Below are 27,894 nucleotides of genomic sequence, written 5' to 3'. Positions count from 1 at the left end.
TTTCATACAAAACACTTGAGTATGCATCCTTAAAAACTGGCATTTTGCTCATAACCAGATACCATTATCATACCTAACAAAATTAATAATTCCTTAGCCTTCAAGCTTTCTATGTATCCCCAAAATGTCTTCTTATAGTTGGTCTGTTGAAATCCAGATCTAAATAAGTGCCATGCATTGCATTTCATTATTATATGAGTTAGGGTTTTTTTTTTTTTAAGTTTATTTATTTATTTTGAGAGAGAGAGAGAGAAAGAGAAAGTGCTTGTGTAAGTGGGGGAGGGGTAGAGAGAGGGAGAGAGAGAGATAATTCCAAGTGGGCTCCACATTGTTAGTGTGGGGCTTGACGTCATGAACTGCGAGATCATGACCTAAGCCAAAGTCAGATACATAACCAACTTTGCCACCCAGGCACCCCTAGTTTGTTTTTTCAATGAAAAATTCCCGTTTCACATGAAACTACCACTAAGCAGTGCTCAGTCAGGTTGGCCCTTTAGGCTTTTACAAGAAAATTCAGATTTAGAAAGGTCATAGATTTCATTTCTCCTTTAACATATTTCTACGCTCTATGGGTTTACCAGTCAGGGTCCTTTTATGGGCGATATGAGATGGAATGTGGGTGAAATGGAAAGAGGTTCCCGCGTGTGTGAACTTTGAATAGACAAGAAACCGTACTCCGAAAGCAATTGCAAATTTCCTGTCTTTCCCCAAAATGTTTTACAAAATGTTCCCGTGATTAAGTTTTTCTTCTCAACGTATAAACTTGAGGAATCACTATGTTGTACACTTGAAAGTAATATAACATTGTGTGTCAACTACACTTAAAAAAAAGGTTTTCTTTTCAATTCATATTATTACTGCTTTGATTAGGTACACCAATAACCATCTGTTCTGGCAGAGCACTTTAATAATCACATTTGTTAGTTTTCCTCTCACTCTTAGATCCTGTGGTATAAACTGGAATTTTTAATCCCACTGAAAGATAAGTGCTATTAAGTACATGATATGAGCCCAGTAACAAAATGCTGCCAGTTAGGATTTCACTTAAAGCCCTAGAATTTGAAGAACTTAGTTGGTAAAATTAAAATAATCCCCAATTACCTGTGTTGGCTGTCGCTAGAGAAAAAGTAATTTCAGAACGTATCACTCATATTCTCATCTCCCATCCCCTGTCCCTTTTACCACATTTCTAACCCTTGCCTGAACAACCTCTAACTTGGTGCTCTAAGGAATAGAAGAACTTCAGGAAATAGCGACATTTCCGTTGAAACTAGGCATCATAGGGGCGCCTGGGTGGCTTGGTCGGTTAAGCGTCCGACTTCAGCTTAGGTCATGATCTCACAGTCCGTGAGTTCGAGCCCCGCGTCAGGCTCTGTGCTGACAGCTCAGAGCCTGGAGACTGTTTCAGATTCTGTGTCTCCCTCTCTCTCTGCCCCTCCCCTGTTCATGCTCTGTCTCTCTCTGTCTCAAAAATAAATAAACGTTAAAAAAAAATTAAAAAAAAAAAAGAAACTAGGCATCATAAAGATGAGTTCTCACTTTTTCTTTCATGGTGATCACATAAACATATATGAAAAACAAATGAAGTAAGAAACATATAAATCAAATATTCCTAAAGACAAAGATTAAGGAGGCCTCCACTCTGAAATCTGTAAATGTATGTTTTTGTTTTCTTGAGAGAGAGAGAGTTCCTCCAAGCGCCCTGTAGCATCTTCTAACTGCTCCTCTCCATCTATACACCGCTGTGACCGCCACCATGCAGGGATGCCAGGTGGTGGTGGGTGGCAATGACATCAGTAAAGATTCCACTCACCCAAGGGAAGCAGAACTATTACTCAAAAAATGTACCAGTTTAATTCTGGAACTTCTTAGTTCCTCACTCTGGGTGGTAAAAATGTCTCTGTGGAATTTCGCTGCACTATCTGGGCAAGTACTTGGGATGAACAATCTTTTCTCAGCTGGGGGAAAAAATCAAAATGCCTATTCAATAAACAAGAACACCATTTCTCCCCATTCCTCCTGAAGCTGTGAGATTGATTCCTCCTTCCCAAGGTTTGAACTTTGTGTGTGTGTGTGTGTGTGTGTGTGTGTGTGTGTGTGTGTGTGTGTATACAGAAATAAGGCCTGGACCACAAGATAATTATTGGCTGTACAATGTAGTTATAATAATTGACCACTGTAAATCTCATTGTTATATTTTCTCATTAGTTAGCATTACATTAACTTTTCCCCCTGCTCATCAGAATTTTCATCCTTTGTTTTTTTCCTCTCAGTTGGCACAGTGAAATAAAATTGGATTCCAACTAGGTGACCTGGGCTTAAAACCCAGCTTCACTTACTAAGTGTGTGTCCTTATACTATTTACCTAACCTCTCTTCACCTGTGGAATGGTGATTGTAAAATTACCTCAAGGATTATGAGAATTTCACCATGTGAAAAATATGAAAATACTCATCTCATATCCAGTATGTGGGCAATTGGCAGATGTTGAGCTCTTTGCTTTCTTTTCTTTTCCTCTGCTTGCATTATTTATCACTCGATCCCATCATTTCAGGAAGAAAATCAAGAATAAATGACTTCCCTGAATGTGTGGGCTTTTCTTTGACATGATACCAGGATATAGCACCATGAAAGGCTTATCCTAAAGGGATCTGCTTCAATTTGTCGGAGCAGATGAGAATCTATTGGAGAAGCAGCTGTCCAGGTAGCTGGAGGAAAGATACAGGTGAGCACGGAACCTCTACTCCTGCCCACATCAAGTACTAGGTTTTTGCTTTTGTTTTTAACTTATTCTAATTGGCCAAAACAAGTAATGGAAACTAAGCATTCCTTTTCTGCTTGTGTAGACATCCAAGGGCCTGTTTCAAGTAGTAAGGAGACTCTGGTCCATGAGGAATGTTTGTGATCCTACTGTATGAGCATAATTGAAGTGACTGACAATAGCAAGTGTTGACAAGGATGTGGAGAAACCGGAATCCTCTTATGTTGCTCACAGGTGGGTAAAATATATTTTTCAGTTTGAAAAATAATTTGGTGGTTTCTTAAGAAGTTAAACCTACCACCTCACCCAGCAATTTTGTTCTTAGGAATCTACCCCAGAGAAATCAAAACAAATATCCACACAAAGGCATGTATGTGACTGTTCATAGCAGCATTATTTATAATAGCAAAAGACTAGAAACAATCCAAATGTCTACCATTTGGTACATGGACGGTGGAATAGTATTCAGCAGTAAAAAGGAACAAACGACTGACTGCAACAAGTATAAAATTCAAAAACATTATGTTAAGTGAAAGAAGTCAGATGCAAAAGACCTATTGGATGATTCCATTTAAATGTCTAGAAAAGGCAAATCTATAGAGACAGAGAAGATACTGGTAGTCACCTGGGGTCAGGTGTAGAAATAGGGATTAACTGAAAACAGAGATAAAAGATTTTTGGAGAGATGTTGGAAATGTCCTCAAAGTGGATTGTGGTGATGATTAAATAACTCTAAGTTTATTAAAAAGTCATGAAATTATAGATGCACCTAAAATAGATTTTATAATATGTCAATTATACCTCAATAAAGTTGTTTAAAAAATATTTATCATTATGCAGTTAATGAGATGATCTCCACATCAAAAGTAACAGTCAGAGATTGTAGAGGATATCATCATCAGGCTGTATTCTTGGAAACAGTCCCACATCTGTCTTTAAGCTCAAATATTGGGGCGCCTGGGTGGCTCCGTTGGTTATGCAGCCAACTTCACCTCAGGTCATGATCTCATGGTTCATGGGCCCCTCATGGGGCTCTGTGCTGACAGCTTGGAGCCTTGAGCCTGCTTCAGATTCTGGTCTCCTCTCTCTGCCCCTCCCCTGCTCACACACACATAAACACACACACACACACACACACACACACACACACACACACACACTCTGTCTCTCTCAAAAACAAATAAAATATTAAAAAAAATTTTTAAGCTCAAATATTATTATTTCATGACTTTGATTATAAACAACTCCGAAGCTCCAACTTTCCAACTGGGTAAGGAATGGGGTGGTGAGCAAGGGGAGAAGCAGGATTGGGTGATGGTAGCCACAGGAGAGAGATGAGCATTCCAGAGCTACTTCTGTTTATCAGTAGCAGGAATGGAGACAGTAGGATGCCTGTATGGTCTGGTCTTTTGAGGACCTGGACCCAAGATAGCCATCCCACCATTTTTCATCTTGCCCAGAAGTTTCTCTTTGCCTCACCTCTCCCTCACTCTTCCTTGATTTCCAACCTCCTTAGGCTGTGCTTTGCTATCTGTTAGTCCTTCAGTCATCTGTGCACCAGGGTGTCCTATCTGACTAGACCTTCTGAAGTATCTTAACCCTTACATGTAATAGTTTAAACCAAGGAAAACCCTATGCTTCAATCATTATTTTCCTTATACTAATGAAACTCATAAAACCTCTTTCTAGGTCTCATTCACAAACTTATACCTGAGAAGCTAAGGTTATTAATTCAAAACTTACATGGTGGAAGAAAGTGAATGTGGATGAGAATCTCAAAGAACAGTGAAGCTTGACTATTTTGGAACTTGATAATTTAATAATTCTCCTGTTCACTTCATTCAGCACCAGTATTTCAGAGTAAAATTATCAAGAGAGAGGAAACACTGTTTTCATGCAGATAAATGTGATATACTCCTAATACCGATGGTTGCCATTCTACAGTCATATCAAGAATAATCAGAAATGTATGAGTCAACTAAACCATAATTTGGCATATGGTGCTTATTTAAAGTAAAAGCCTATTTAAAATCTACTTTTAAAAAATTGAAAATACCCTCCCAAACCTGTACCTGCCAGGTGAATAATTCAGATATTGAATCATATGGGCTTCTTTTCTATAAGAAGCTTATAGTATTTTACAAATAATAGCTAATAGTAACTGATCTATTCCGATGTCCCAGGCACCTTATTTAATCTTACGAGTAGGAGCAATAGTTACTCACATTTTTTACAAATGAGAAAAGTAACACAGAGGTTTTCTGTTCAAAGTGACAGTTGATAAGTAACATAACCAGGATTCCAGTCCAGGTCTTTCTGACTCCGAAGCCAGTGTCTTCCGTCACTAGACCGTACATCTAAACAGACCTCCTGATAATATCTTGCAAAAACTGTCACCCTCATTTTTTAAAAAATGGAGAAGCCACAGGGGACATCGCATATGACTCACTCAAGAATAGCCAATAAGTTGGTTCTCTGTACATTTCTGTCCTGGGCTCCTCTTCAGCGCTTTATAAATTGTTCACCAGGTTATAAGACTCTCTTGAACAGGACTCTCTTCTTTTATAGGGTACTTACCTGAGCTCTAGCTATAGGCTCCAGACAGCCAGAACAATTCAGACTCTTCATTTTCTGGAAATCACTGGAGTGGCTGAAAATAAAAGGACCATTTGTATTTAGCTTACCAGGTCATCAGAGCCAATTAAGGAGCAGTTTTGTTTACTTTACATTTAATGCAAAGATTTTGGCATCACTTCCACTGAGGAAGAGACATGAGATGATGGATCAGTGACATTATCATGTGGTGGATATATGCATGTATTTTAAGTAACTAAAACTCATCCTTTTACTTAAGGCACGCCATTATATATCAAATCCCTTTAAAATCTCTCTTCAGTATGTTTCAGAATTGTTTATCTTCTTAATCTGACATCAGGCAAGAGTAGCAGAGGAGAAATCCTGAGAATGGAATGAATGATTTACAGAGGAATATGATTTAAAATCTTTCATTGTGGAGATGTGACTGCTGCTATATTAACTGTGCAAAACAACCCAGTCCCCAGATTAATAATGATAAGAGGTTGTATAGGCAAGCCTAGCAACTTCAATCTTTCCTATTTTCCCTCTAGAGTTCTCTGATCGTGAGTGCAAGTGATGGCACTCAATGATTTTTATTTTCCCTAAGTAAAAGAAATCTCAAAACTCTTTAATCTGTTTGGTAAATTAACAGAAAATAGGATCATTATTTCCAGGTCTCGGTTTCATAACCAATAATAACTCCAATTTATTGAGAACCTACTATATAGGTTCTATATAGTATATATAGAACTATAGCGCCTATATAGAAGTTCTATATAATTCCAATTTATTGAGTGCCTATATAGAAGGCGCTGTACATGGAATTTCACATTTCTTATTTCTAATCCTGATAACTAGGCAAATTAAGTCTTCTTATTCCTATTGACAGGGGAAAAAACCCAAATACCTGAGGACAAGGGAGATTAAAAAATTCTGTCTGACTCAGAACTCATGTGCTTTCCATCATGCTATCATGCTTTTCACCAAATCTGGGAGTATCATCAAGGATTAGATTTTTTTTTTTTTGGCCACTTAATACTGTCAGTTGCCTACTTCATGCCTAAATAAACCTAGGATATGACAACCCCTCCCCCCAAATAAGACATGAACCTTGTTCATCAGGAGCTCCTAATTCAGTAAAGAGGAAATAACAGAATTAAGTTATAAAAAGAATGACTTAGACAGTATATGCTAAGGGAATATAGAGAGGGGCAGTTATGAGCTGATGAGAATGGGTATAACTTCCTCAAATGAAGCCAGGCCTAGGTGGGCCTCACAGAAGGCACGGTTTGGATAGCAGAGAAGAGAGACAAGAGCATTCTACAAAGACCTGGAAGTAAGAATGGGCATGTTGCATTGAAGAACAGTGAGGACACCCACCTGTGATGGGTCAGTGTGATGGGGTTTCTGCTGGGGAGCAAAAAGATTTGAATGTTACAGTGACATATCCTATGGCAGCCTGTGACACTAAGGAGATTCCATTCCAGTCAGGGTCCAGGGAATAGTTACTCAGGTACTGCTTCCTGTCTTGGGTAAAAATCTGTCTATTTTTTTTTTTTTTTGCCAGCATATAAGAAGAAGAAAAGAAAAGAAAGGGAAAAAAAGAAAGGAAAGGGAAGGGAAGGGAAGGGAAGGGAACGGAATGGAACGGAACGGAACGGAATGGAACGGAAGAAGTCAGGGGAATCCCAAAAGGGTCATAGGACAAATGTAGGGTTAGAAATCAGAATTTCTGGGTTTTGTTTTAAGTTTCAGTCATTTATTCTCTGAAAACACAACAGCAGAAATTATTGAAGCTCTTCTGAATTAGTTTCAGCTAAATGGGAAAAATATATAATCATCTCCCCCTCCACACACACAAATTCATCCCATTCTAAACATGCGGATTGTTGGAAGTAAGACACCAAGTGTTCAAATTACTGATCTGGGTAATGAAAGTACTCCCAAACTACTCTGTTTCATCCTCTTCAGCACACACAATGCTGGCGACAGGGTGAGTGGCAAATGATGTTTTAAAACTATAACAATGTTGGGAATTTTTAGTATAACAGGAGAGATGGTATTAACACTCTTTATAGTTTTCAAGTACAGTTGTTAGATATAGTGTAATTTTTTTTACTGTCATTATAGTTTTCCTGCTACCTGGACAACTTGAAAAATCTCCAATGTGTTTAATTATAGTTTTGATCGAGCAAGATGGGGGTGAGCAATTATTTTAGTGAGTTTTATGAAGGCAAGTTAGCATTCCAGACAAATGTTCCCAAGCTCCCTCAGCTCTAATTTGGATTTAAAAAATTCATTTTACTAACTTGCTGAGCTTAAAAGATTGGTGCTGATGTTTAGCTGTCTCAGTGCTGCAGTTTAGAAGGGCAAGTAAAGAACACCACTCTGGGCCCCTAAGGCTGGACTGAAGCAGATCTAGACAGTGCCCATGTCCCTGGCTAAGCAGAGCCTAGCAGAGCCATTTTATGAAAGACAGAGCAGTAGGGGATGCCTGGGTGGCTCAGTCGGTTAAGCGTCCGACTTCAGCTCAGGTCATGATCTCACGGATCTCACAGTTCATGAGTTTGAGGTGCACATTGGGCTCTGTGCTGACAGCTCAGAGTCTGGAGCTTGCTTCAGATTCTGTGTCTCCACCTCTTCTGTCCCTCCCCCACTTGTACTCTGTCTCTCTGTGTCTCCCAAAAGTAAATAAATGTTTTAAAAAAATTTTTTAAAGATGGAGCAATGGAATAGACATATATATTCCACAATGGGATAACACAATCATATACACTCATCCTACAAATTCATCTTGCTTTTAGGAAGGCACCAATATATATTTTTTAAGTTTATTTATTTATTTATTTATTTTTGTTTTTCAACATTTATTTTATTTTTGGGACAGAGAGAGACAGAGCATGAACGGGGGAGGGGCAGAGAGAGAGGGAGACACAGAATCGGAAACAGGCTCCAGGCTCTGAGCCATCAGCCCAGAGCCGGACGCGGGGCTCGAACTCACGGACCGCGAGATCGTGACCTGGCTGAAGTCGGACGCTTAACCGACTGCGCCACCCAGGTGCCCCTAAGTTTATTTATTTTTGAAGGGGAGAGGCAGAGAGAGAGAGGGAGAGAGAACAGGCTCCTCACTGTCAGTGCAGAGCCTGATGCAGGGCCTGAATTCATGAACAATGAGATCATGACCTGAGCTAAAATCAGGAGTTAGACACTTAACTGATTGAGCCATCCAGGCACCTGTAGGAAGGCAGCACTAATACGGGCAGGAATGAAGGCGGTAAGGGAAAGTTTCAGAAATTAGAGATTCTAACTTACCCTTGATAGATCAAAGGTCTGGGAGACCCTTGAAATTTTTTATCCCAACTGGTGAATAGTATTGTCCATATGGTGTTCCCAATAGGGGCTACTGTTTCTAAGTTGGGAAACACCAGAGTAAGGCTCATAGGAAATTCTTTTAATCTATTTCCGGAACCACTAAACCACAGTTCTTGCCTTATAAGTGCTCTCTAATGCCATCTTGCTTTCATTCGCTTGTTCATTTATTCAACATTTATTGGATGTCTACTGCAACTACAGTAAATGCAGTGTTTACTGAGATTGCTCATGGTCCAGTCAATAAAACTTGATGATACGGTATAGAGAAAAATGATATGATCGTGAACTAGGTGTTAATGGTGACGGGAGGAAGACAGCAACGGTGAAGTCTTCCAGGAAACTGTGATAGCCGGGAAAACTCTGAAGGACAATGAGGAGTACAGTCCAGGTGGAGAAGAGGTAAAGCGGCTTTCTAATAGGAGAAAAGCATGTCCAGAGGGATGAGAAAATGTGCATGACCTTCACAAAAATAGGAAAGGTGACAGAGCTGGGTGACAGAGAGGGCTGAGTGATTGTCAGGATTTAGCTCTGAGTCATCAGCTGTACTCTGGTTTATACAATATAATGAATTTTGACTGTTTGACTGTTTGGTTTATACAATATAATGAATTTGACTGTTCAGGAGCCCATTTTAAGGATAGGAAACATGATGGCAGACTGGTTCAGAATGCATAGCTCTTTGAGGCATAGATTCTCCAGTGTACCCAGGTGGTAACGAAACGAGAGCACCTCATTTCATTTCTTTTTTATTTATGTTTTTAATGTTTATTTATTTTTTTAGAGAAACAGAGCATGAGCTGGGGAGGGGCAGAGAAAGAAGGGAGACACAGAATCCGAAGCAGGCTCCAGGCTCTGAGCTGTCAGCACAGAAACCGATGAGGGGCTTGAACCGACAAACCGCAAGGTCATGACCTGAGCCAAAGTTGGACGCTCAACCGACTGAGCCACCCAGGTGCCCCTGATTTCTTGAAGTATGAAAAGGAATTCCGCCAAGATCATTTTTGTGTTGTTCTGTTTGAACAATCACCTATACCTTTCTCACGGTCCACAGAGCAAAGGTATTTTAACACGTGTGTAGAGGGCAGCTGATTTTCAGATCTGACCTATTTTTTTTTTGAGGAGCAAAATTTGATCTCCTATTTCTTGAGGTATTAAATCATTTTCATCGCACATCCAAGAGAACTGAAGAGCTTATGAAAAATGACAAAGCCAGAAAATGAGTCAGTGCAGACAAAGAATTAGATTGAAGGTCTCCTAAGGCTTGGTCCGGATGAATCTTCAGGGTATTGTGAATAGGAGCAAATACACTAGAACCTGAGCAGAGTATGTATGTGTTGGGGGTTGGGCAGCAGCAGAAGCGGGGTCAAGGACTGACTCAGAGTAAAGTTCTCAGGCAGGAAATAGCCCTGTCAGTGAGTAATATAAAAGGACCTGAAGCTCACAAACATGCAATGCACCATTTTCTCCTACATTTCTTCCTATAACCAAGGACTCAAAAGCAAGGCCACTGCTACCTCTTTCTTTTGTCTATGACCCTCAGCTCCAGCTGGGAGATTGATTTTCTTCTCTTAGAGCTGCCTTTAGTGATCATTTCATCCTAATTACATTGGTATAAATATGATGAGAGTAAGAAATAACGTGATTTACACCCTACTGGGATGATGCTGGTCCCTACTTCTCTCCCCAGACTGTGCCACCTGAGCAGGTGCCCCTACCACAAACTGTGGAACGTGAGGCTCATACAATTTGTGTAGGAGTCAGAGGGTGCGGACAAGGATGCTCTCTAAAAAAGAAGAAAAAAAGAGGGGCACCTGGGTGGCTTAGTCGATTGTGTCTGACTTCGGCTCAGGTCATGAGCTCACAGCTCATGAGTTTGAGCCCCACCTTGGGCTCTCCACTCTCAGCACAGAGCCCACTTTGAATCCTCTGTCTCCCTCTTTCTCTGACCCTCCCCTCTCTCTCCCTCAAAAATAAATAAACATTAAAACAATAAGAATAAATATATAAAAGCATAACAAATCATGTGTGCAAAATTAAGGCCACGGATGAACAATTACTTAGGAAAGAAATCACAACAGGTAACTGAAGCCTTGGGGATTTGGAACTTTTCCAAAAACGTCTTCAGGGGAATTATCAGGGATGCTTTACACAGAAACGCTTCCTGATCATGGTCAAGTTTTCACTATACAGCTACAACGCTCTACAAGTCCAGGCCACTCCCAGCATGCACAGGGACCCGTGTAAGTTAGGGACCAGAAGCTTCATTGGCTTCAGGGCTCACCCAGATATGGCATCACCGATGAAGGCTGCAGGATGACTGGGATACACATCCGGGTTTGCCAGAAAGCCCCAGGTTATGCCTGTTATTCCTGTTTAAATTTTAATAATTCCCTTTTCATTCTGAAAACAAAACAAAACAAAACAAAACAGTTCCGCTCTGCACCGTCAATTAAATGCTCACCCTATTTATGTCGGTCACCTCTGGAACTGTACACGCTGGGACCAGGTAGAGTCTTTCCACTCCAACTTTTGCAACTTCCTTGCCTTTCTGCCCCCACTGGACCTGGGAGAATCTCTGTTTCCTGATCGTAAAGTGGGGGTAATCACATCGACCTACTTAGAGTGGGTTGCAAGGAAAGGTACTGTTGTGCGGGTTTTTATTTTATCTCCCTAGAAGTCATTTTTAAATATAAATTAAATCTTATAAAAATTAGTCATTGGTGTGTAAGGCATCTTCTGTTTAAATTTTTTTTTTTTTTTAGTGTTTTTTATTTATTTTTGAAGGAGAGAGAGAGAGACAGAGCATGAGCAGGGGAGGAGCAGAGAGAGAGAGGGAGACACAGAATTCGAAGCAGGCTCCAGGCTCTGAGCTGTCAGCACAGAGCCTGACGCGGGGCTCGAACTCACAAACTGTGAGATCATGACCTGAGCCGAAGCCGGACGCTCAACCGACTGAGCCACCCAGGCGCCCCAGGCATCTTCTGTTTAGAGACCCAAGAATCTGTAAGTAATACCACGTAATCCACTAGAGTTAGTCCTCTCTGGTCTGCTTTCACAAAGATCCTTCTTAACCAACCTAGGAAGGAGCAGCAGGAAAGCCTGGTTAAAAAGACCACCCGGGTGCCTGTCCTTTGGGTAAAACACTGCATCTGGAGGTGCCGGTGGACTAAGGAAGTGTTATCCATGCAATAGCTTCGTCTTGGTGGGTCACACTGTGTCAATTCATCAACGTGACAGAAAGACAAGCAGGAAAGCAAGACAGAAGACCACCCCCACGTGAAGCTTCTTGGCATGGCTGGCCCAGCGAGGACAAGAAGACAGCTTCATTGTGGGCAGGCTACTGGATCCAGCACAGCACTTCAGAGCCTTTGAGTCATACGTCAAGCGCAAATAACCGGGCTTATTTTCCCTGCCAAAGTCACATGCACTGTCGAGGCAACATCAAAAAGTTGATTTAAAAGGCAGTTTCCTCTGAGTGCTGATTTAGGCACATAAACAGTGGCTTGCTTAAATGCCACTCTGTGTTTAAAGTAATTATACTTCAGCCCTGGAATGTGGTGATGTGAGAGCCCCACTGCAGCAAACAAAGTTGATTCTATCAGCAAACTCTGGAAAGTCAGCTGGCCTGGATGCCGCTTCTCCCTGAATTTACTACTTCCTGCTTGGGGACCGTCTCTGGAAAAGTCAGAACTTGAGGACAAGTGTGGGTGCACTGCCCAGCTCTCTAAGGCTGGTGCCGGCTTGCAACCGACCATGTGTCGGGAACACAGCTTGGGAATCTTGGCCCATAGGAGCTGTGGTCACTCATGTTCAGAGGGAGCCCTTGGAAATAGCTGAGTCCCGTTGGAGCAGTGGTGGCTTTGGTCTGTGTGTTACCCTGTTTTGCCAGATTCTGCTGGGCTGGACAGCCACTGCTCAGCAAGCCAGAGAAAGGCTGGTAGGTGGGCAAGGCTTCCTGGGAAGGGTGACATCCTTAGGAGCAAGAGATGATGACTCTCAGCTGCTGGTTCCAGAAGCCCTGCCTTGATGGCCCATACATAGGTCTGACTGGTGTAGTCTAACTTCATCCTAAATAGAAGGACACAGGGGCCCTTTTGTCCATTTCCACTTTGGAATCATACCTTTCTCAGAGAAAAAGACCTAGTAATCACCTTTCCGCCCTACGTCTTGGCAACTAATTCCCAACTGTGTGCCAAATCAGTGGAACTTTTCTTGTGTCTGGGAAGAATCATTTCCCTTCATCCTTACAGAATTTCCCTCATAAGTTACTGCTGGCAACTATATTCGTGCTAATTAGCTGCCCTTGATGGATTTATTTCATCCAGTTGTAAATTTTAGAGGAGAAGTTCCCAGGCCGACTTAAAAGTAGAAATCACAGAACAAGCTGAGTGGAAATCGGGTTTGGATGACCTCCACGGAGCAAGTCAAGCCAATTCCCATGGGGTTTGAACACAGCGTTCCCAGGGAGGCAAGTCAAAGTCAAATGACAGACCTGGAAGAAGTCTTATGGACACCATTTAGTTCAGTCACTTCATCTTATAGTGAAGGACCTGGGGCTCCTGGAGGTGAATGAATTTGCCCTGTCACACAGCTATTTACCAGTCACCTCAGAAAGTGAAAAGGGTACGTGCGACATGGTGACCACAGGGATAATTCCTGTTTGTCTTCTGAGACAACTTGAATACAGTTGTCATAAGCAAAGACCTGGTCTGTTTTTCTCAAGTCCGCCTTTCTTTTCACCTTCTAACCTTTTTTTTGTTTTGTTTTTCATGGAATACTGATGTATCCCCAAAGAAAACACATGGAATCCAGCTGATGAGATGTTTTAGATATTCCAAAAAGTATACAAAGCAGCTGACGTAATTTGGGTAGGTACAGTGGACCAGCTGTTGGAAAGTACAGAGCTCCCCAAACATCTGGACTGATCTGTGTCCTAGGTTCCAGTCATAAACTGTCCATTAGCTATAAACCTTTATGCTCTGAGTCTGGTATATTCTCTGATTCCCCATCTGTCTCTGGCCCCTGAAGAGTAGTTAGGGAAGGTGGTGATGGTAGGAAGATTTGTTTTATGGGGTAATTGAGAAGAAATCTTTCTGATCATATTTATGACAGCTCTTCCAAATGGCATTGTTTTCTTTGTGTATTGGCCTCAGATTTATTAGAAGTGAATGTCAGGATTTTCTCTTCTGTTTTTTTTTTTTCTTCCTCCTTTTCTTCCTTCATTTCCCTCCTTCTCCCTCCCCCTTTTTCCCCTCTTCCCTCTATCCTTCCACTTCCCCCTCTTGTTTGCCATTCTTGTCCTCTTTATTCTTCTTCCTTTTTTCTCCCCCTCCTTTTTCTTCACACCTCAAAGCCCAACTGTGCTATTTAATAAACAGTCACCCACACCACATGCTTGTGGAAAGGATACTGTAACAGTTGGTCACTTGTTGAGCCCTGGCCTCCTGTGCATTTGTTAAAAATGAGTGTTCTTTCATCTTGCTCAGCTTTTGTATAGATATGAGGAATACTCATGTTTTAACATAAAATACCAGAAGCCTCTTCATTTTCCAGAACCAAGACCAAGAGTTTTCAGTATAGAACTTCTGTCATGAGAAATTTTTGCTCTGTGTTCAGAGCTGTACTCTTCATGGTTAAGTTTAAATGATGTCAAAATAATAGTCAAGCGGGTACTAAACTGATAGTACTGATTATATTTTTTTGCCTCACAATCGTTTGAAACACTTTAAACATAGGGATTCTAAGGATCATCTGGACTTCCTTAATATTACAACTTTATATATATCTGCACCAGATGAAACCTCATCAGTTCCACAAAATATATACATTCATAATTGTATTACAATAATTATCTGTTGATTGCAATGGGTTAAAACAATTTGCATTGCAATTAAATGATTCTGACAGCAAATCACAAGTAATCATCTTCCCTACCAGACCTGTTCCTCCTACAGACTTCCTCATTTCTGTCAGTGGCTGCATCATCTACATTCACATTCAATCTATTACCAAGTCCTGTCAATTTCACTCCCACAGTCTATTTTGACTCTGCCTATTTTGCTTCCCATCTCCATCTACTCCGGTCCACCCAAACCACCATCAGTTCTTTGCTGGGCTACTCATCAGTAGCCTCCCACCTGGTCTCTCTTCTTCCACACTTGCCTCCCTCCAATCCAGCAACCAGAGCAACCCTTGAAACAAGTGAACGTGGGCAAGCTGTGCTCTTGTTCCAAATTCCTTAACACAGGTCTAGATCTATTGCCCCTTCTCTCTTAGCTCCCTAAACTCTAGCTGCCTTTGGCCTTCTTTTGGTATGTGAAATGATGTGGAACATTTCCTCCGCCCCTTTACCCCCACACCCCTGCCCCAGACACTCACTAGTTTCTTTTCATCTTCAGATAGGTCTTAACTAAATGTCAATCCTTGGAAAGTTTTGTACCCAAACTAATGTAGTTCCCATTAAATATAGTATAATGTAGTTCCACTCCTAAATATAATAACTGGCTTTCTTCTCTCAATACGCTTACCACAATCGATCGGGGATTTGTGTATTTATGTTGTATGATAATAATATTGTTTATTGTATTATATATAATGTTTAACTTCTTCTGAAGACTATAAATTCTATGAGGACAGATACCATGCATGTCCTAGTTCAGAGAGGCATATAAAACATTAATATGCTTTCAATCAATACTTGTGAACAAAGGATCATCACTGTAATGCATTTGTACATTGCATGTTTTTTTTCTTTAAAGTGCATGAGTATTCTAGGGCTTCTGGGTGGCTCAGTTGGCTGAGCATCCGACTTCGGCTCAAGTCATGGCCTCACAGTTCATGAGTTCAAGCCCTGTGTCAAGCTCTGTGCTGACAGCTCAGAGCCTGGAGCCTGCTTCCGATTCTGTGTCTCCTTCTCTCACTACCCCTCCCCCACTCTCTCACTCTCTTTCAAAAATAAATAAATATTTAAAAAATAAAAAAAAAATAAAAGTGCATGAGTATTCCAATACCCTTAAATTTATGTACCTATTGACCAGATGATTGCATCCCCCTTTCACAGACAGTAAAGCAGTTTAAAGAAAAAAAAAAAATAAGTTAGGAAAAGTAGTTTAAGGTTCTCAAGTTCAGAGTTGCCAAATATAGAAAAACAATAACAACAATTAACATTTACTGCTCTTTTATAATGTCCCAGGAGTGTTCCAGTTGCTTCATTTAATCCCCATAACAACCCTGTGAAGCAAGTAATGTTATTATCCTATTTTAAGGATATGGAAGTTAGGTAACTTATCTAAGGTCTCAAACATGTACACACATAGTATTCATTTTTTTTTTAAATAAAAAGTATATTTTCATGTTGGTCATCTTACTGAAATACCGCTCTAACATATTGAGCTTTACCCAGTCAGGTTTCCCATACTGAGGAATACTGCAGGTGGAATGATTTCTGTTCCTCTTTCTTGGTCACCATTCTCTTTCTTCTCTCTCTATCCCCTGCCACTGCCCTCCCCACCCTCCTTCTTCCCTTCCCTTCTGTTCCCTGCTTCCCCGGGGCTGTTCAGTAGTAAAACCTCTGACAGAGCCACTTTTCTGCCAGGCTATCATATACAAGGTCAGTGTTCCCACATTCCAAAGGTAGGTAAAAATGTGTGTGGAAAGCAGGGAATTCTGCCAGAACAATGACTCACTGTGTCCATGCAAAACAGTTCAATAATAGGCCACTGCCTTAGCAAGAAAAATGCTGCCTGTCCCTGTGGAAAGTAAGGGAGCTAGCATATAGCACTCCTGTGATTTAGGAGACGCTTTCTATGACCAATGGGAAAGACATACCCCTCATAAACCGTGCCCTGCCTTTTTATTTCATAGGCATGAACGGTGATTTTCAAAAAGGGATGGGCGTGAAATGTGTTTCTGACATGTAATGTCACACAGATTTATAGGAAGCATGTTCAGCCACCTCTAGGTTATTCGGCAATTAGTGATATAAGTGGGGAAGTGTCTGGTCCTGTTGCTTCTCCCAGTGCTTTGTTTACTTGATTGTTTCTTTGTTTTGTTTTGTTTTTGTCCAGATTCCTGTTGATATAAACTTCCACTAGTGGAAATAGAGGATTGAGGCAGAACTGGGCTGGGCTGCTCCCCGTCTCGCTTTCTTCCAAGCCCAGCCTTAGACTTCAGGGAGCTGACCTGGCCCCTTTCTTGTGCCTCGAGCCTGCATAAACCCCACCTCGGACCAGTCCCACCGCCAGCCTACTTTGCTGGCCTCACACTGTGGCGGGGAGAAAGAACAAAATCACCCTTTGCGGATCAGGGCTCTCATAAATCTGTGCTCTGAAGACTCACCTGGTCTTGAACATCACTTCACAGTGATTCCACTCGCCCTTAATTCCCTTTTCCATTCCCCTCGGTGGCAATTTCTAGACTATTTGATACTTTCCTCAACCCCTTCAGTCTAGTCTGAGCCAGCAGTTCTCAACCTTGACAACCTATTAAAGTCTCCCCAAGACCTTCTGAAAACACAGGCCAATTATATCAAATTCTCTGGCAATGGATCCAAGCATCGGTGTTTTTAAAAGCTCCGCAGATGATTCCAGTGGACAGCCAAGGATTAGAACCATTGTTTTTAAGTAGATAATGTCACCTCCTACTTCAGTAGAAAACGCGATGTGGTATAGCACAAATGTGTCGCAAGCTTTTCTACATGCCCCTGTGGTCCTTTGCTCAGTTGAAGCAAACTAAGTCCTTCATAACCATGTCTTCTACAGTCTTGGCCAAGACCTGCTCATGTCTCTAATCTCTTCCTCTTTGCTGGATCTTTCCCTGCAGCGTATAAGCAAATTTAAGTTTCCCCCATCTTTGATAAGATCCCTACATCTTTTCATCTCTCAGTCTCCAGCCTCACACCCATCCACTCTCCACTTAGTTCTTCATGTTCTGGTAATATTTGCCCTGAAAACCAGCTTTTTCAGCTGGATTAACTCTTACTGACCTTTCATAATCAGGCTTGGTTGTTTTCAGCTCTCCATGAAAGGTTGCCGGATTCAATGGCTGAATCAAGACTTTTCTACAGCATTTAGTGCATTCAACTGACATTCTCTATTTGTTTTTCTCTCTTCCCTTAACTTTAAGCTCCTCGAGGATAGGAACCATGTCCTTTTCATCTTCCTTAACATCAGCACCTGGGGTTTTGTAGACATTCACCCATGCTTGTTGAACTGAACTGCAAAACCATTTTCCCCCTAATTTCTTGGGCGGAATGATGTGTTCCAACTGGCTGTAGGTACATTTCATTTAACCTAGCCCCCATACTTTTATCCTCGTGAATAACTGTCACAGAAATCACCTGGGGCAATTATCCAGACATTCTTTTGAATTTTATATTAAGCCAGTAATGTCATACTTACTTGTTTAGGATAAACTTCTACATAAATCTAATATAGGATTCTTCTGATGAGCATTCCACGCTTTTCAAGGCCATTGTGCCACAATAATGATCATTAGTAGCCAGCAGAAAAACGAATGAACGGTGTGGCTGGTACTATAGGCATAGTCTTAGAAATGAAAATTCATAACCCAACACGGTCTGCTGTGTTTTAGAATCTAGCACCATTTCTTTGCAGAGGCAGGGCCAACCCATCTTTGCAAAGCTCCCAGAATAGGCTGGGCCACTACACTAAGCTTCTGGTGGCAGCAGCTTACTAAAGTTTTTCTCTGTTTCCTTTTGTTTTGCACTTAAACTCTGCTTCAAAAGTATAGGTTGCTCCTCAGTCATATTCCAAATGCATTAGCTCCCTCAACAGAGGAGCCAAATCCCTACCCAGCCTGATTAATTAGCTGAGTAAATCTAAGAAACTCTTCAACGTTACGGCCCTTCTTTCTGCCAAGTTTTGTAAGATTCATAGGCTGCACATATTCACAAGCACGAGAAAACACCTGTGAGCAATTAACCAAATATCCTCGATTCAGAGGCCTTACATGTATGCTGATGGTCCCCAGACTGTTGGCACAGGTCTGTAATTATGTGAGGCCACAGCCAGATCATCCCAACAGGCCAGTTACAGGAAGGGTCATTCCTTCAAATATAATGTGCTGCCGCCTCTAAAAATAATTCTGCCTGAGATTCAGAAAGAAATCTCCCTTATGAGGGTGCTGCTTTAAAGAGAGGACACATCGGTGGTTGGGAAGGAAGTAGTGCCTCCGGCCATTTCTTTGAAATTTGTATATGACCGTGGTGAGGGGAAAAGAAACCGCCAAAACCAATTTTAAAAAATTTGCAGAATTAAGAATCAGGTTTAAATTTATCAACCTAGAAAATGATGCCTATAACTCGGCTTTTGTCTGGCCTGGAAACAATATCCACAAGGTTAACAAACCAAATCTGCAACCCAAAGTGTCCCATGAAAATGTAAAAATCCATCTTTCAGTGTAGACAGTCCACCAGAGAATTACAAACCAAAAAGATGTATTTGGGCAATACATCCTTTTATAAAATCCTTTTATTTGCAAGAATAAATTCTTGTCATTCTGAATTGTACATTACTTTATATTCTGTGTAACCAGAATATTTAAAATTAACCCTCATAATATTGAAGAAAGCCATGGATTTCCAGAACCAGTCTCAAGAAACCTAAAGTCTCTAAAAACAAGAGTTATTTTTTTTTAAAGGACTATTGCTTTACCATTTATTTTTTTTAATGTTTATTTATTTTTGAGAGAATTTATGAGAAAGACAGAGCTCAAGAAGGGGAGGAGCAGAGAGAGAGGGAGACTCAGAATCCAAAGCAGGTTCCAGGCTCTGAGCTGTCAGCACAGAGCCCAACATGGGGCTTGAACTCATGAACCACAAAATCATGACCTGAGCCAAAGTCAGATGCTTAACCGACTGAGCCACCTAGATGCCTCTAAAAGGAAGAGTTCTTAACCAAGCATAGGTATACTTCAGGGGCTAAAAGAATCCCCAGAATTCTAGGAAAATTTTGTGTGCATATATATTTTTCAGGGCAGAGTCGTGGGACCTATCTATAGCCACACAGTCTAATGCAGTAGCCATAGGTGGCTACTAAGCACTTGATATAGTATAGCCTCAGTTGAAGAATGTTGTAAGTGTAAAATTCCAACTGGCTTTTGAAGACCTAGAATGATCAAAAGAATGTGAAGTATCTCAACAATTATTACAGTGATGAATGTTGAAGTTATAATATTTTGTGTGCATTGGATTAAGTAAAATAATTCAAATAATTAATTATTTAATTTATTTCTTAATAAATAATTAATTATTTACGTAATAATTAAAATTAATCGCACTTGCTTCTTTTTACCTTTTTAAAACATGGTTACGAGAAAAACTAAAACTACGTTTGTAGCTGACATTACATTTCCCTTGGACGGTACTGAGTCTTAGAAACTTCTGGCATTTTCAGAGACAAACATTGACCCACCCATCATTTCGCCCTAGCGTACAGATTCTGTCATCTCTCTGCCTCTCATCTTGGAGGTACATGTACCCACACATCTGTGCTGTCTTCCTGGACGCTCCACCTAAAAACCGAACGTACGAGCACTTCTCACACCAGTCCTGCTCCTTCTGCACTTTTTATCTGGGTCACGGGCACCTTTAATTTCCTTGTCTCCTCATTCCCTGCCCGTGCCAGCCCGTGCAAACAATCATTAAGGCCTATCAAGTGTTTCTAATACACCCTTTTGTGTTTGTCACCACTGCGGGGATTATTGTCATGGCCTCCATCCACCTGGCCTCCCTTCCTCCAGATCACCTTCTTCATCACTGTTCTGAGGGTTTCTTTTCAAGTGACAGATCCGGTTATTCTACTCCCCGGTTCAAAGATCATACCATAAAGTCCTCATTGTAGCCAAAAAGGCCCTCCACAAACTGTCTGAACCCTAGATGCACCTACGATTTCACCCCCAACCCACATCTGCTCCAGCCACACCACACGTGGTCTTTCATGCTCCCAAGCCTTGGCCCATGAACTTCCTCTGCCTGCGTGCCTCTTCCCCCTCTTCCCTTTCAAGACCCACGTTATCACCATCTCTACTACATCTACTCTGGGAGTCTGGAGCACTTTATCTATATCTCCATTATGGCACATATCATGTTGTATTGAATTATTTGACCGGGTGCTGCTCCGGGTTACTCATTTTGTCCTCGCTGCACGGTACAGTGCGAAGAACTGTAGGCACTTACTTGCCATCTAGACAAAGGCCACATGATCTTGTTTCTCCAGATTTTCCAAAAGTACAGTTCTCTAGTGTCACGAGATAGAGTCTGAAGGATCCTTAGAGATTTTCTAATCTCCCTTGTCAATCCTGGATGAGCAAATCCAGACCTTCAGAGGTTACATGAGTCACCGAGGGCCCGCTACCTCATTTCACCTCCGTGATGACCTATGACGTAGGCATTTCTATCATCACTCATTTAACAAAAGAGAAAAGCGAGACCTCAGTGAATTTAAGCAACGTACCAAAGGTCATGTAGCTAGTAACCTGGCAAGATTAGACCAGAATTCAGCTCTCCTTATACTTGGCCTAGCTATCCTTCCCTTGTCTCAGGTGACTACTTACAATTCGGGGCACTACCTGAGTTATTCAACAAGCACAAAGATGACATTCTTATTTATTTATTGAAGTATAGTTGACATTCAATATCATATTAGTTTCAGGTGTACAACATAGTGATCTGATGCTTCCATATACTACTCAGTGCTCACAAGTGTAAGTGTAGTCACCATCTGTCACACGGTACAATGTTATTACAATATTATTGACTATATCCCCAATGCTATGATTTTCAGTCCTCTGACTTATGTATTTTTTAACTGGAAGTCTGTACCTCTTAATCCCCTTCAGCTACTTTGCCTACCCTCTCTATTCCCCTCCCCTCTCAAAACCACCAGTTTGTTTTCTGTAGTTATAGGTCTGATTCTTTTTGTTGATTTATTCATGTTTTGTTTTTTATATTCCACATGTAAATGAAATAACATGGTATTTGTCTTTTTCTGCCTGACTTATTTCACTAAGCATAATTCCTTCTAGGTCTACACGTATTGTTGCAAATGGAAAGATTTCATTCTTTTTAATGGCTGAGTAATATTCCATCACACACACACACACACACACACACACACACACACACACACTACATTGTCTTTATCCATTCATCTACTGATGGACACTTAGGTTGCTTCAGTATCTTGATTATTGTAAATAATGCTGCAATAAACACGAGGATGCATACATCTTTTTGGACTCGTGTTTTGTTTTCTCTGAGTAAGTACCCAGAAGCAGAATTATTGGGTAATATAATATTTCTAATTTTTTGAGGAACCTCTATACTGTTTTCCATAGTGGCTGCACCAATTTATGTTCCCATCACGAGTGCATGAGGGTTCCCTTTTCTTCACATCTTCACTAACACTTCTTATTTCTTGTTTTTTTTTTTTTTTTTTTTTGATACTAGCCATTCTGACTGGTGTGAAGTGACACTTCATTGTGTTTTTTTTTTTATGCATTTCCCTAATGATTAGCGATGCTGACCTTCTTTTTCATGTGTCTCTTGGCCAACAAAGACGATATTTTGTACAGATAGAACGTTTTGGTGAAAAGAACCTAATTATGACCATGAGACTAGTTTTAGACTCAGCTCTGTCTCTTCTAGTTTTCTTGTCTGTGAAAGAGATCTATACCAGCTGTACTTTTTATTAATATAAGATATTGTAGAAACAACCTAAGTTTTCATTGACAAATGAGTGGATAAAAAATGTGATATATACAATGGAATATCATTCAGCCACAAAAAGAAGAAAATCCTGCCATCTGCAACAATATGGATGGACCCTGAGGGCATTAGAGTATATGAAATAAGTCAGACAGAAAAGGACAAACACTATACGATCTCATTTATATGTGGAATCTAAAAAAAGCGGAACATAGAAACAGAGAGAAGAATGGTGGTTGCCAGTAGCGGGGGGATGGGGGAAATGGAGAATGTTGGTCAAATTATAAATGAATTCATAGTTACATAGTGGAAAAGTTCCAGGGATTTAATGTAGAGCATGGGGATTATGTTAACAATACTGTACTATACCCTTGAAAGTTTTTAAGAGAGTAGATCTTAAATGGTCTCACCACAAAAATAAAGAAATAAATAGGCCATTATATGAGATGATGGAGATGTTAACTACCTTTACTGTGGTAATCATTTTGCAATACCCATGTGTGTATCAAATCATCATGTTGTTTACCTTAAGTTTACACAGTGTTATGTGTCAATTACATTTTAATAAATTTGGAAAAAATATAAAAGAAAGGCAGAGATAAACACAAAATTGGATATATGAAAATGTTCCACGCACTCTGGTATTTCAACCTGGAGATATTTAGACATTTCTTTTGCAACTATTTTGTTCATTGTGAAAGTTACTGGTGTTTCATTATGGACTGTTCAAAAACTAGAAAAAATAAATGGAAGAAAAATATCACCATCAGGATCACTGTTAACATTTGTTGTAATTCTTCCCAGTTTTTCCATGCATTTTTTATTTGTTTGACATATTTTTGATCACATAAAATTTTATGTCACTGTTACTTTCATTTCCCATCATGATATTAAAATTCCTTCATTATTACTATACAATCTTCAGAAACATAACTTCTCATGACTGCATAAGAGCCCGTCAGTTACTCACACCACAATGTTCGGAGTTGTTTGAGTCCTAGTGAAGTGATACTTAAAGGCATGAAATCCAGCAACTTGGTAGAATGACAACATCAACAGCACAAAAGGATCTCAGAGATCTCTAGCCCCTTGTTTCTCAGAGTGTGGTCCTCAGACCAGCAGCATCTGTATCTCACCTGGGAGCTTGTTACCAATGCAGACTTGAGCCCTACCCCAGACCTACTGAATTCAAATCTGCATTTTAACCAGAGCCCCCAGTGACTTGTGTGCACATTAGTATGTGAGAGGTAGTGGCTAAAAACAGTGGTTGTCAATCTTGGCTGCACTTTAGAATCTCTTGGGAAGATCTTCAAAATCCTGATGTCAAGGTCACACGAGATTAAATCAGAAACTGAAGTGGGGGTTGGGGGTGTGGGCAAACATCAGTCTTTTTAAATGTTGCCCTCATGATTCCAATGTGCTGGAAAGCCATTGAAGGAGGAACTGAAACCCTGCCACAAACTGATTAAATAGTTAAGTAGCCCTTTCTCTCTAGTCTTCGAGTTCTTTTTATAAGACATTCTACAAATTTCTGTGGGAAATTCTGGTAAAACAAGATCAAGCAAAACAAAACAGAGCAACAACAATGAAAACAAAACAAGACCCCATAATGCTTTTAGGAAGATTTAAATTTCAGAATTTCTTAGGCTGCCTGGGTGGCTCAGTCGGTTAAGGGTCCGACTTCAGCTCAGGCCATGATCTCGCGGGTCATGGGTTCAAGCCCTGCGTCAGGCTCTGTGCTGACAGCTCAGAGCCTGAAGCCTGTTTCAGATACTGTGTCTCCCTCTCTCTCTCTCTGTCCCTCCCCCACTTGCGCACGGGTGCGCACACACTCTCTCTCTCTCCTCCACCCCCGACTCAAAAATAAGTAAACATTAAAAAAATTTTCTTTATTTCCCATTTGTGTTTCCCTTTCTACTTCCCCCTAGTTTCCTCCCTTTCCACTTCTCCCAAGAGATTCCATGATATTCTCTGGAGACCCTGCTCAGAGACCACAAAACACGGATTTCCTATAACGTAGCACCAAGAAGCAATAGAAAGACTACTTGATTTCTTCTCAATAATTGTACTTGTCTTGGCACAGTGTCCTGCCTTCAAGCCCCAAATCCAACTTGTCCTATATGCCCATATTTAAGCAAGCTAGTAGATTTTGACACTCTGACTCTATCTACACAAAGCCATAAGCACAGAGAGGTGGGAAAGTCAAGGTCAGAGCCGTGAACCGTTTTCCCTAATTTTCTTTTCAATGAACTGACCACTTAAAAAGACGAACACTTTAGTTCACTTGGTAGACTTGGATTTCCTAGTCCTGCAGAGTGTTTAACCATTTTTAACCCTGGTACCAAGATGGGTACACACTTTTTCAAAACGAGACTCAGCATTATTTCCCCTTTTTACATAAACTAGGATCATAGCACATACTCTGAATATTTTGACTTTTGTGGAGAATGTTGCAATGGAACATGCACACATGTCAAAACACTTGGTCAATTAAAAGTGATTTTTAAGGGGCACCTGGGTGGCTCAGTCGGTTGAGCTTCCGACTTTGGCTCAGGTCATGATCTCGTGGCCTGTGAGTTCAAGCCCCGCATCGGGCTCTGTGCTGACAGCTCGGAGCCTGGAGCCTGTTTCAGATTCTGTGTCTCCCTCTCTCTGGCCCTCCCCCATTCATGCTCTGTCTCTCTCTGTCTCAAAAATAAATAAACATTTAAAAAAATTTAAAAGTGATTTTTAAGCGGTTTAATCTTTAATCCCAGTTTTAGGGACGTTAGCCATTCTGGTTCAAATTTCTTTCAATGCTCAACAACCCCAATTTAATATTTGTTTAAAACTTTAAACTTTAAGTTTATAGTTAAAACTTTTTACTCTAAGTAATACAACATATCAGACAGATGTCTGGCTGGTAATCGCCAACTGAATACAACATTGTTTTGTCTTCCCTCTTGGTAGTATTTGCAAGTATTTTGTTCGTTATTAAAGTAACTGGTGTTTCATTATGGAATATTCAAAAACTATAAAAAAAATGGAAGAAAAATATCACCGTCAAGAAAGGTGGTCTTTTTTAAGGTGTAAAAGGAGAATGCGATAGGGCTATCAGCTTATGAGGGAGTTTTAAATTTCTTGGAAAACAGAAAGTGGTTGGAGGAACAGTAACCCAGAAAAAGGGAGGCTGGGACATTTATGCGCTGACACTCCTCACCCTTAGGTCTTCAGGTTTGGGGGTTGCCCCAGGACTAAGCCTATGTGTGAGTCACAGAAGACACAACTGCCAACGTGAGGACACGTCAGAGCTTGCACGGAACTGTCCACCTCAATGGCACTGAAATCCAAGGTGGGCTGCAGGGACATGAAGCTGGCACAGAGGTGTCACTAGAGCCACATACACCTGGAAGCGAAGAGCCAGAACCCAGTCCTCCAACTGAATGTGACATTCCTGCTTAAAACTTTCTGGGGCTTCCCCACTGCCTAGCTCGAGGAACAGGGAGGGGCTTCAGATCCTTCAAGCCCTGAAAGTGTGTGTATCCAGGCATTTGGGGGGACGAGAAGGTTCATAATTTTTATCCTATTTTCAAAGGGGTCCATGTAGAAGTGTTTAAGAACCTCAAATGTAAAGCCCTAATCCTTAACATGGCAGATGAGGTCTTGCACAATCCAGACTAACCGACCTCTCTGGAGCCCCATCTCCTGCCCGCCTCTCCCCATCCTCTCTGGCTGGGTGAACTAAGTTCCAGTCACAGAACTTCTCACCAGTCTCCAACAGGCCATAAACCCTTTAATACCTCTTGGATTTAACACACGCCTTTCTCTCTGCCAGGAATGCCATTCCCCCTTTGCTACTTCCTCGGCTCCTTCCCTGCCTCTTGGATTTAACACACGCCTTTCTCTCTGCCAGGAATGCCATTCCCCCTTTGCTACTTCCTCGGCTCCTTCCCTGCCTGGGAATTACCTCTTATCCTTTAAGACTCAGCAATCAAATTACCTCTTCTGCTGTGCCCCCTGCTCCTGTCTCCTTCCCAGTTTTTTCTCAGTGGTTTCCTGATCAATCCACACAGCAAGATGCATGTGGAGCTTACCCCTCGGTATTGCTATTGTTCAGGTGCTGGTTTCTTCCACACGTTAGTGAAATCTTGAAAGAACAGATCATGCCTCTCCCTGCCCCAAACCATAATGTGCAACAGCACATAACACTAATTTTGATGCAACGAATAAAGGAATGAATGACTGCTTTATCAGCGTGGCCAACTGTCTCTTTGGTTCTTACAGAGAACCTGACACCAAGAGGCTGGGACATTCATAACCAGGCTCCTGCTCAGCTTGTTGGAATCCATCCTGGTCCAAATGTACATTTCTGGCTGATTCCTATACACTTTTTAAGAACCGCTATGAAAGAAAGAATAATGAGAACAAAAAAGAAGACTTGGTAATTGAAAGCGTAACTGATGACATAAAAAATGCAAGGGGAGGTTTGGAAGAGAGTTGGAGAAGTCTCCCAGAAAGTAGAGGTCCGCGGCAAGGCTGGTGTGCATCCTTGAGGCATCCCGGACAAGACTTCTCATCAGAGCACGTGTTTGTCCCCACACACCGTAGAGCCAATTGACCCAGACTCTAGCCCCCAAAGACTGGCCTTCCCTTAGAGCTGGGACTGTGTCTCTTTCTACCCCTACTACCTATATCAGTGCTTGGCACATAGTAGGCACTAACATAACACTGAAAGAACGAATAATGAATGCATGAATGAGTGGAGGTAAGCCTCACTGGGCTTGCAGCTGAGAGGAAGCTGAAAGGTTTGTGGAAAAGGTGAGTGAGGGCGATTCCAGGGAGCACCCCCCCTCCCACCCCCAGGGAAGGGCCAGGCTGGGAACAGCTGGCAGGTTCCCAGCTGCTGTAAGCCTGCCTGAACAGGGAAAGAGTGACTATCTGGGCAGACGCAAAGGGGTGGAACCACCGAGAAGGATTCTAAGAGATGGAAGGGGTGAGGGAAGCTCACTCAGCACTTGACATTTCATGAGGAATTACTACACGCCAAGCGCTGTGCTAAGGACTTTTCGTGAATTCTCCCACCTAAGCTTCACAAAACCCTCACAAAACAGCTACACTTTTTATGACATCCGTTTTCTAGATGAAAAAGATAAGGTGTGCAGACAGTAAGTATCTGTCCCAAGCTTCTAGAGCTAGCGATGGAATCAGGATTTGAGGGGGCAATGTCTGATCACATCTGTGTCATTTAATCACCGGGCTAGTGTTTCTGGTAAAAGTTCCTGTTTGCCTGGGATGGCCCCGCTGGGGGCCCAGAGGGCGCACTGCATGGCATGGCTCTGGGACCTCATTGAACATTGTGGCCGATCCCTTTCCCAGAGTACTACAGTCTCTCTTTCCCAGAAAATGCTGTGTGGGAGAGAGTAAATAGCTGGGTTTCAGGCATAATGGTTTTCTTCTGTTTTGTGTTACTGGATTTGAT

At 41.3% G+C, this 27,894-nt stretch overlaps 1 protein-coding gene across 1 annotated transcript in view; it reads right to left on the bottom strand.

The window, feature by feature from the left end:
* Positions 1 to 27,894, bottom strand: part of FRMD6 (FERM domain containing 6) — a 240,516-nt gene that overhangs the window by 98,022 nt on the left and 114,600 nt on the right. Inside the window, exon 4 of the mRNA XM_045450953.1 lies at positions 5,339 to 5,411. The gene's annotated coding sequence lies outside the window, so the exon portion shown is untranslated. The remainder of the gene's footprint in view (positions 1 to 5,338; positions 5,412 to 27,894) is intronic.

Source organism: Leopardus geoffroyi, chromosome B3, assembly GCF_018350155.1.
Source record: "Leopardus geoffroyi isolate Oge1 chromosome B3, O.geoffroyi_Oge1_pat1.0, whole genome shotgun sequence".
Taxonomy (NCBI): domain Eukaryota; kingdom Metazoa; phylum Chordata; class Mammalia; order Carnivora; family Felidae; genus Leopardus; species Leopardus geoffroyi.
The sequence above is the reverse complement of the archived record's forward strand: the minus strand, read 5'-3'. Positions and strand labels throughout refer to the sequence as shown.